Source organism: Anser brachyrhynchus, assembly GCF_964034855.1.
Source record: "Anser brachyrhynchus genome assembly, chromosome: 1".
Classification (NCBI taxonomy): domain Eukaryota; kingdom Metazoa; phylum Chordata; class Aves; order Anseriformes; family Anatidae; genus Anser; species Anser brachyrhynchus.
This window is the reverse complement of record NC_137694.1, coordinates 4,041,678-4,051,979: the sequence shown is the minus strand read 5'-3', so window position 1 is coordinate 4,051,979 and position 10,302 is coordinate 4,041,678. Positions and strand designations below refer to the sequence as shown.

At 44.5% G+C, this 10,302-nt stretch overlaps 1 long non-coding RNA gene across 1 annotated transcript; it reads right to left on the bottom strand.

The window, feature by feature from the left end:
- Window positions 1-961: 961 nt before the first annotated feature.
- LOC308188423 lies at window positions 962-9,643 on the bottom strand. The gene is made up of 3 exons (XR_013945496.1): window positions 8,914-9,643; window positions 4,824-5,124; window positions 962-3,204 (listed from the first exon to the last, which is right to left on the bottom strand). It is a non-coding gene; the product is annotated as an uncharacterized lncRNA (long non-coding RNA).
- Window positions 9,644-10,302: the final 659 nt, after the last annotated feature.

Below are 10,302 nucleotides of genomic sequence, written 5' to 3'. Positions count from 1 at the left end.
GCAAAATCATGGGACTGAGCAGCGAGGCATATGAGATGCAACTGAATCCACTCACTTCAGACCTTGTCGGAGGGTTATGTTGTCAAGGCCATGCAGATGTAGGAGTCAGTGGGAGAAGGAGCCACACGTGGTAGGGGGACGGGCAGCAGAAGAGGGGATGGCATGCTCTGATAGCAGTGACTGCAGTTTCTGGCTGCCTAAACCATTTAGATCTGGACTTCTTGGGTCCCTCTACATCTCTGGGCACAGTTTTGCCTCTTTCCCTTGGGGCTGTGCATGCCTGGGGATGAAGGTTTGCTCTTAGTTTGTCAAGAGAAGTGTCAAACAGCAAAGAGATCCCCATGCCACAGGGCTCCCAGTCCCATGGCTAGCACAGGACACAGAAATATCATGATTTGAGTAGACCAAAAGCACTGTATCCACATTCCCTCTTCTCTCCCACTAATTCATTGCCAAACTTTTCCTTCGCTCTGGCTAGTGCATGCAGCATTGGTCCTGCCTTCAGCCTAGGTGTGGTGCAGTGTAGACAGAACCATGTGAAGTGGAGATGAGTCAGCTCCTGGCCGTGGTTCTTTATGTTTCACATACACATCAGCTGCAAAAGACATCCTCAGAAGCTAAAGAGCTAGTTATTTCAGACCAAACTATGAGGAAAGAGAGAAGGAAGGAAGGAAGGAAGGAAGGAAGGAAGGAAGGAAGGAAGGAAGGAAGGAAGGAAGGAAGGAAGGAAGGAAGGAAGGAAGGAAGGAAGGAAGGAAGGAAGGAAGGAAGGAAGGAAGGAAGGAAGGAAGGAGGGAAGGAAAAGAAAGAAAGAGAGAAAGAGAGAAGGAGAGAAAGAGAAAGAAAGAAAGAAAGAAAGAAAAAGAAAGAAAGAGAGCGAGAGAGAGAGAGAGAAAAAGAAAGAGAAGGAAAAAGAAAGAAAGAAAAAGAGAAAGAAAGAAAGAGTGAGAGAGAGAGAGAAAAAAGAGAAAAAGAAAGAAAGAAAGAAAGAAAGAAAGAAAGAAAGAAAGAAAGAAAGAAAGAAAGAAAGAAAGAAAGAAAGAAAGAAAGAAAGAAAGAAAGAAAAAAGAAAGAAAGAAAGAAAGAAAGAAAGAAAGAAAGAAAGAAAGAAAGAAAGAAAGAAAGAAAGAAAGAAAGAAAGAAAGAAAGAAAGAAAGAAAGAAAGAAAGAAAGAAGAAAGAAAGAAAGAAAGAAAGAAAGAAAGAAAGAAAGAAAGAAAGAAAGAAAGAAAGAAAGAAAGAAAGAAAGAAAGAAAGAAAGAAAGAAAGAAAGAAAGAAAGAAAGAAAGAAAAAGAAAGAAAGAAAGAAAGAAAGAAGGAAAGAAGCAGTCATGTGTCAATGATAAACACAAAATGAGTCACGCCGTAAGAGGCTGCACCTGAAAGGAAATCTAAAACAGCAACTTCCTCCTCGCTGCGGGCTGCAGTTTGCTGCTGCATACAAGGAGTAGAGATAGAAAAGTGAAAACGTCTGCTTTCTGCCTCATGGTCAGACATAACCAGTGTTATAACCAGAGCCGTGCAAAGGCCCCATCCTTCATTTCCCCAGCCAGGGCTGCAGTTGTAGAAGAAAAAAATAATAAATTTCTCCATGCGAGTAAAAGCTTTGCATCAAAACTATGTGATGTTGCCAGTGACGGCAAGCTCGACCACAGCCGAAGTTCCCACAGTGAAGTGAAACTCGAATGTCTTCAGCAGCTCTGGCAAACACATGCCAGCTCTGCCTGAAGCCCTCAGACAGAGACGTTTCCCCTCCACTGGTGCAGGAGAGAGGTCTAATTCTCTGCTAACCTGTTTCTCTGCTTGTTTATACAGAGTTGTACATTGAAATAATTAAGGTCTTGTGGGAAACCTCGATTTTAAAATAGGAGAAAATATATATATATATACATATGTATATAAAGACATTTTCTGTGTAATTTTTCAAAAGTCACACGCAGCCTTGGCATCTTGTTGTTTCAGACACCCCAACCCAGCACCTGGAGCTCAGCCTGCAGGGGCAGGGACAGCCGATGCTGAGCAGCAGGGCCTCCCGGGTCCTTGATTCCTCTGCATCTTCCCTCAAATTTCCCCTTTCTGCTGCTTGCCTAGAGACAAAAACCTCCCATCCCAAGCAAAGAATGGAAGAAAACTGCATGAACTTTAGGAGGCAGGGCCTGTCAGAAGATGCCTGAATCCTAGCTTTAAAAAATATATATGTATGATGTTTCCCACTTTTTTCTTTTCATCTGCAATCATTTGCTGAACTCAGGCAGAATTCACAGTGATTTTTGCCCATCCAAAGCAGTGCTTCACACCAAAAGCCCCCTCTCAGCCCAATCCTGAGCTGAAACCAGCTGCCTTTGGAGCCACCGGGAGTCCAAAGCCACTGGCATCGTCCAGCCCTAGCCCATAAATCACAAGATTGGACCTGGTATGAGAACTAACAGAGACCGAAACAGGTCCCGCTCCCCCCGCAGAGGCACTGGCTGCTTTTGCAATTAGAAGAAGGACTCCAGTTTACATTCCAGGGCTGTGGGTCAGACTTGAGTGCTCCTCTTTTACATCGTGAGGCAAGATGTGCCTTCGTTTGCCAACCAAGCTCCACGCTGACATTTAACCCAAGACTACAGTCTGCTCCTAGCCCCAGCCAGCCCAGGCTGCCTCTCAATGCTTGCGGCTTCTTCCAGGAAGCTGCCACCAGCTTCCAATTTCTCTTGCCTTAATATTTACTTCTTTATTTGCTTCTTTATCTTTCACTGACATTTCCTGGCTCTGCATCTCCATGTGACTCAGAGATTTTCCCGGACCCTGACTCGGCGGTGTTGTTGGCTCCAGGGGATGAGATTAATAAATACCACTCGCTCGCCCGCTCATGATGTCAAACTGTAATTAGGAGGGAAGTGGGGGGGGGTGGTTGTTTTGGTTGTTTCGGTATTTTTTTACTGCCAGCACGCTGAGTTTCCTCCTAACCCCTATTTGGACCTGAGCTGCGGCATGCGTGTTATAAAGCATCTATACTATTTTAATGACCAACGGAGAGAAAATGAAACAGCCTGCTTTTTTTTTTGGTTCCCGGTATCTCAAGAAAGAGGTATGCATAAAGCAAACTGTGCCGTGAAACACCTGGTATAGACATGAGGCAAAAGTCCAGGGCTGCTTCGAGGTGGTTCACGTGTCCCCAGGTCACCTCTGCGACTGACTTCATCTCCATAAGCCTCGGCGCCTTAAAAAAAAAAAAATACAGTAAAGGTATTTAAGACATGCCTAGCATCTGCTGGCTCATGCAGACATTAGTAACCATACAAATACATCTGCTTTCCCTGCTTGATGTTAGACCTAAACGGTTTACAAAGCGACCTTTATCGCATCCCACCGCAGCGAGCTGAAGCCAGCACGGACACAGCGTGCAGATATCAAGGCTGTTTGCAGCCAGCACAGCACAGCAAATTTTGCACAAGTACCCCCAAATCCTCCATCCTTTTGCAGACAGCAGTTCCCACTGAGATCGACTTGAAGAGAAATCACTGCTTTTTAATTTATTTTTTTTTTTTCTAACCACACTCCCTTACTATTTTCAGGTTATTGCCCTGAAATATCAGCTTGGGGCTGCAGGTAGCTGCTTCACTTTTCATTTCTGGACAAGGTGAGCACCTGCCTATTGCTGGACACAGGGTCTTGACCTTCCCCTTTCCTCTCAATATCCTTTCCTGTGTGCTTACACCCATACCAAGAGTGAATTATGAGCTGTGAAGAGAATGAGACACAAACTTGAAAATAAAATAAAATAAAATAAAATAAAATAAAAATAAAATAAAATAAAATAAAATAAAATAAAATAAAATAAAATAAAATAAAATAAAATAAAATAAAATAAAATAAAATAAAATAAAATAAAATAAAATAAAATAAAAAAATAAGCAAGGCAATGCCTCTCCTGTCATTAGAGGAACCAACATTTGCAACCTGCAGGACTACACAAGGCTACAGTAAGAGACTTTTAGTCTGGTTTATCAGCAGGTCATATGAGTCTCGGGAAAGTGCTCAAGTCTACCTCATCCTCTTTTTTTTTTTTTACTTTAAATAAATAAATCAGACTTCATAACATAAGCAAGATGTTATGAGAAACGCCCCTGAGTTCTGGTAAGGATATTTGTTTTTTCAGCCTGGATTTCTTTTTTTTTTTTTCCTTCTTCTTTTTATTTCTTTTTTTCCCTTTTGGGGTGTGTTTTTTAATCTTTTAATAACTCTGTCCGGAGTTGTTCCTGCGTGAAAATTGCCACTCAGCTCTCATAAAAAGTAGAAATAATGCTCTGACACCAATACAAAGGGGCACCTTTTTGTTATTTTAATTTACTTTTAATAAAGAGGAATTGGGGATTGAAACAGGTGAGCCAAGGAGGGAAGTTTTGCCCAGAAACACCTTTTTAGTGCACGCAGCTGTAAACCTGCCCTCTGCCTTGAGCTTTCTGGGCTCTCCTGGTTTATCCTCCCCAGTGCCTAGCAAGGATCCAACCCCCTCGACACCAATCCCTCATCATTCCGCATGTCTCCACGAATCTCTGCATTGCTTCCTTGCTGATATTTAACTGTGATGTTTTATGCTGAATAGCTGGGACCCAGTGTACAAGAAACAGGTTTCAAAACATCCGACAGCTACATCCAGAGCCGTCCAACCCTATTTTCCAAGCAGCTCAGACCAAGTTGAAGACATAGAGCGGAAATAACCTGCTTTCCCAGCTACCTTCCCATGAGTGTTTGTGTGCTTGTCTTGGTCTCACAGCCTTGATCTTCACTGCAAGGAGGACAGGAGGCTGCAGAAGGGGCTGGGGCATCTGTACCTACCTGGTTCAAGTGGCGATGCAACATGGATGCTGCAACAGACCTCAGAGTCAGCAAACCCCAGGAGCCAGGGTGGGCTTGTGTAGTCTTTGGACATGCTTGCCCATGACTCCCAAGCACTGGAAGAGCACCAGGGGAGAAGGTTCCCATATTCCAGACGTCGCTTCTGGCCATGTTGTAGGCAGACCATTGGTCTGATCCCATATGGCTGATCTCACGCTCGTCGTGTTCTTGCAACATTTGTCGCCCCTCATTTCAGGGCTGACTCCCCTCCCACTCATGTGCTCGTCTCAGGCACTTTGGGCTGGAACCAAGCAAACACAAGAGTTGTATTTATTTGTACAAAACAACAGAAAAATGACCACACTATGGCCTTCTAGCCCGGTATTATGGTTGACAGAAGTGACCTAAGGGAAAATATGACAAGATAAACATACAGTGACTTTTTCCTGAATGCTCTCCCAGTGAATTTGTCCAAATAATTTTCAGATCCCTGAAGGCAGCAGGACTGTGTCCATGGCATATTTGGTGATGGAAAGTATGTCCCTGGCAATAGAAAACGTCTGTGGACACGTACAGCCCAGCTTTTCATCCCTCTTGATTTTAAGAGGCTGAGTCAAAGAGTCTGAGTGTGGAGCAGCCCCAGGGGCAGCACTCTCCAGGGGTAGACATGAAGGTCCTGGAGAAGCAGGACAGCATCCTGCCAGGCTAAAACTATGCCATTTTTGTGGTCAGATTTGAGATATTTGGGACTAACGGTACCTGAAAAATTAAATAGAATTTTGCCTGAGCTGTGTTATCTGGAGCAACTCTATTAAAGTCCTGCTGCACAAAAGCATGAGCAGCATTGGTTGAATCCAGCTGTTTGATGTGCTGGATAAGGATCTCTTTGTGTCCCCCAAAACAGCCACGTCTGTGTTGTATCTCTTCACGGGCAGGTGTTAGAATTTGCTGCTAAGTATACTGGCTATTTTAGAGTTTGGCTGCAAATATCCCAGGAAATATCCCAGGCTACAACACGGCTGTGTCCCCTGAAAAGCTCGAGCCTTTAAAGACAAGCAAATCATTTTGGAATTTAGAGGATGTGAAAAATTATGTGGAAGTGTGAAAAACGAATGTGTATAATATAACGCAATCAAATCACATTTCTTTAAGAATTAGAGATTGCAGGGAAAAAAAAAAAAAAAGACTTAAAATAACTGAAACTGTCTAGGCTTTGCCTTAACAGCAGTACAAGGTTTGGTTCAGAACCAGTTGCAAGGGAATGGCGAACATTGTTAGAAATATCTCATTCTCAGCCAAGCTGCTCCTCAGACACCTTCTGCTACAACAAAACAGGTCCCCTCACCGGAATAATCCTGCAGATGAACAACTTTTGCCTGCCTTGTAACAGAGCATCCACAGATATCAGAAAAGAGTCACCTGGAGGCACTCAGGTGCCTTGATGTGCATCCTCCACTATTGTGAACCAGAAGTAATTGCAACCCATTTCTGCACCCTGTTCCTTTGTATCCAGCAACCTGGAAAGGTAGGACTGATGAAAGCACATCCCAGCTGATCTGACATTAACATACAATGCATTAGCTTATAATAGAATGCCTTCAACAAGTCCAACCCATTAACCCTAATCTCATAAATACTCTGTGATCGATCAGGAAGCGTGCACTAATTAGCAGGGCATTAACAGAAACACACCAAACCCATGAATCATGAGCTGAATTATCAGCTGAATTATCAGCTCCTCCAGTCTTCATTAGGGCTGGAACTACAGCTGGCAATATTATCACCCTCTTTTTGGGTGGAAGTGGCACGCAATTACATGAGAAAATGAGTCTCATCTTTTGTCTCGCACCATGTGGTTTTTGTCAGCTGCTCAGTGGCAACACAGTCCCAGAAGAATTTACATCACACAATGGTCTAAATGTCAGCCAAGTCTAGCCTTGCTCTTTGGATGACACTAACTGAAAATGAAAGGCTTGTGGACTAATTCACATCTATGCTGCCTCCTGTTCCTACTTGAAATGACCTGGGACAACCAGGGGGAGCCATGTAGAAACAACTCAGGACCATTGGGCTGCAAGACCCACATTGGATGTGCATCTCACTTGCATTTTCCAGTCTTTCCCTCTACCTTGCAGGGTTGGAAGTCCTGATGACCCAACGTAGGTGGTTGGTCCTTGCAGAGGTCTCCCACTGGAACTGCTCAGGTTTGCTCCTCCTGGGGAGGAACGTGGATTTCATCTAGGGATGTGCCCACCTGGTGGGGCTCCTACGATGGTCTCGGGTAAGGTGGGGCTGAACGGTTTTGCAAGGCCGGAATCTGCTGGGATTTATTGGGAGATTGGGATTTTAAGGGAGATATCTGGAAGGGAAAGCCTCCTTCCTGAGCTCTGCTAGGCCCAGGGGAGGGCAGGCCCATGGGAAGGGCATCCTGCTATCGATGTACAGTCACGCCAGGGTTCCCATAAGGTTTCTCGTAGTAGATACAAGGTACGCAAGGTCCAGGGAAAACTATCACATTTAGACACGTTGGTTATCTACACGGGACAAGTTGCATCGCTGCCTGCCGTCTCGAACTTTAGCCCCAGATTTCACAAAGTGCAGGGAGCTGGGCCAGCTCCAGAGCACCGGCAGGGGACAATGAGGAAGAGGAAAGAGCTTTGGGCTTTGCAGCCTCTCACTTTTCAGCTCAGGCTGACAGCACTTTTGCCACAGAAGGGGCTGGGACTGAGCAACGTGATTTCTACCTGCAGGGTCTTGTGCAATGCTCAAGAGGAAAAGCCAGGGGCAAAGGACTATTTGGTTTCACATCACCATTCCCGCTGAAGATTAGGCATTTCTAGTCTGATGAGTCCTGTGACCGAGGGTTCAAGGAAGACCTACTGCACACAGGGGCTGCCTTTCTCTGTCCCTTTCTGTTTCTGTCTCCTGGGGACATTGCACTGACCATTTTACCATCAAGCACAGCATTTGCAATCACCTCTTATACTGTTATCAGCTTCCCCACAAAGCACCTAACCCTCCCAGTGCTTTCCACAGTGACCAGTGTGCAGAACTGGGACAGCAGCGGGCACAGTGTCCAGAGTGCCCCTGGTCTCACACAAATGAATACATTTTGCAGAAATGCTGCACTGGTGAATTTTGTGATGCCTCTGCACCTGCTGGGAAGGACCTTGTGGTGCTCCTTGTCAGAATAATTTAGCTTTTTTTTTTCTTTTTTATTAATTAAAGTTGATATTATCGATATATTGCAGTGTGATGTCAGTGCATTTCATGGCTAAGAACATCCCTGGATTAGCACTCTGATAGTCCCTGAGCAAAGAGCTCCCTCCCACACAGCCCGGGTTGAACCTGTGCTCCATGACTGTAAGTCAGGAGTGAGTCCATTCAGATCCTCACTTGTCACGTTAAAAGCCAGTTTTAATTCCCATCTTATTTCTTTAAATTTCCAGTGTAGAAGGAAGAAAATAATAATAATTAAAAAATAAAGAAAAATAAAAAGACCATTGTTTTCCTGTTAATGTCTGAAAGGTGAGAATACGATTTTCAAATATTCCCTAAATATTTAAGTCCCTAAATCCTGGCCAACTCCCATACCAAGAGATTAATCTTCTAAGAGTGTTATTCTGCTTCGTGTCTTTGAGAACTTCTTGCAATTAAACCTCAGCCTATTCGTCCCAGACTGACAAATTACCTGCTAGCTTCAGAACTCCGTTTTCAATTCTTGTGAGCAACTTGTGACTGGAAACATTGACAGAGGCAGTACAAAGTCCCCCCTCTAATTAGCAGCTCGCCCTGCAGCAAGGATCAAATTCCACCGCTGCATGTGGTGCGTTTTGCCCTGACCTTGGGATCTTGCTGCTTCACATGCCTGGAAGGCAGAGTCTAAACTAATAATAATGATATTCCTGCCTTTACAGTCTGTCTTTCATCCAAGGACCTTAATGTGTTTTAGAAATACTGAAAAGCTCTGGCCAAGTTAAACATCACACCTCTCCCTGAATTGTTTTTATTCACTATTGTTTCAAGCACCACGTTTGCGTGCCCTAAACATCGCTGATTGCTTGGAACACTGGAAATGCTCCACACTTACTGACTTTGCACCCCGCGTGTGACTCATCGTGCTTCCCCGTGATTTTGGTGTGATTCCTTGCAGAGCTGCAGGAGGACGCAGCTTGGATGCTCGTGTAAGCAGGACTGAAAAGGCAATTCTGCCTTCTTCTGGGTGAAGGGCTCTTGGAAAAGTGAGTCCAAGTCGTGTCCTTCAGGCTCTCTTCTTACTTTTATGGTTCTTCCACACATCAACTCGGAACTGATGGGGACCTGGGGAAAAAAAAGAAAAAAAAAAGAGAGAGAGGAAAAAAAGGGAAATTGCTAAAGCACAACTAAGAGCAAAGGATGAAAAACAGGTGTAAGAGGTGAACCTGTGGTGGATGAGAATGGATTGCATGTGCCCCGTTGCCCCTTTTCTCCCACAAAGGGTATTTTAGCTATTTTTAAATCGTTGCTTGAAAATACTTATCTCCTTAGGGCTGAATATGGCCACATCTCCGAGAAGGCGGTCAGATGCAGCAGTCTGACTAATAAAAAGTCTGAGAGTAAAAGAGAAGCAACGTCTGTGTGGAGAAACATCCTCAGGAAAGCACCCACGGGTAGAAGCCACATGACAGGCACTCAGCTCAGACCTGCAGACCACATCAGCTGAACCTGATTGTTTTGACTTTTCACGTAGAAAAACTCAGTTGTCAGTCAACTTAAAGTCTATGTGTAAGTTTAAAAATCTCTTTTATTATGTGTTTAGAATAGGGCAGCGTTGCCCAAGCATTTTCTACCAGAGGTGTGGATTCCTTTTGCTCATGTTGGTTGTTGCAAGCCAAACAAAAACTTGCAGCCACAGGCCCCTCCAGAGCACTGCGTGGATGCCAAGACCACAAACTGAAGCCACGGGGAGAAAAATGATAAGCACTTTTGCATTCCCTGGCTCTCAGGGCTTCTCTAGTGAGGAATTCATCCTCTTTCTAGAGTGCTCAGTAATATTCACACTGTTTTACACGTGGGTAATGTGAGCCACTGAGGTGCTTAAGTGTCCTGGCCAAGGTCTTGGAGATGTCATGGTCACAGATTCAAGGGCAGAGCTCGGGTGTCTCGTCTCTAAATCCTGCTGACTGAGCCCTATAAAGGTTTCTTGTCCCATCACCTCAGGTAGATTCCTTTGTGTTAAATCACTGGTAGTAAAAAGGCTACAACAGTTAGAATAATTAACTCCCACATAACCAAGTCATGATGCAGTTTGCAGAGATCTCCAAGAATCCCTTACCACCTTTTTTTATCTGGGTCAACTGAAGCACTGGAAAGTGAAATCAGTCAACCCCAGACCTGTCCTTTTTAGGCACAGGTGTGTCTGGAGTCAGAGGAACCCCATCGTGAACTCCCAAATCCCAGCTGTCTGCATGCCAGGGTGCAGGGCTGCCAAAGAGAAATG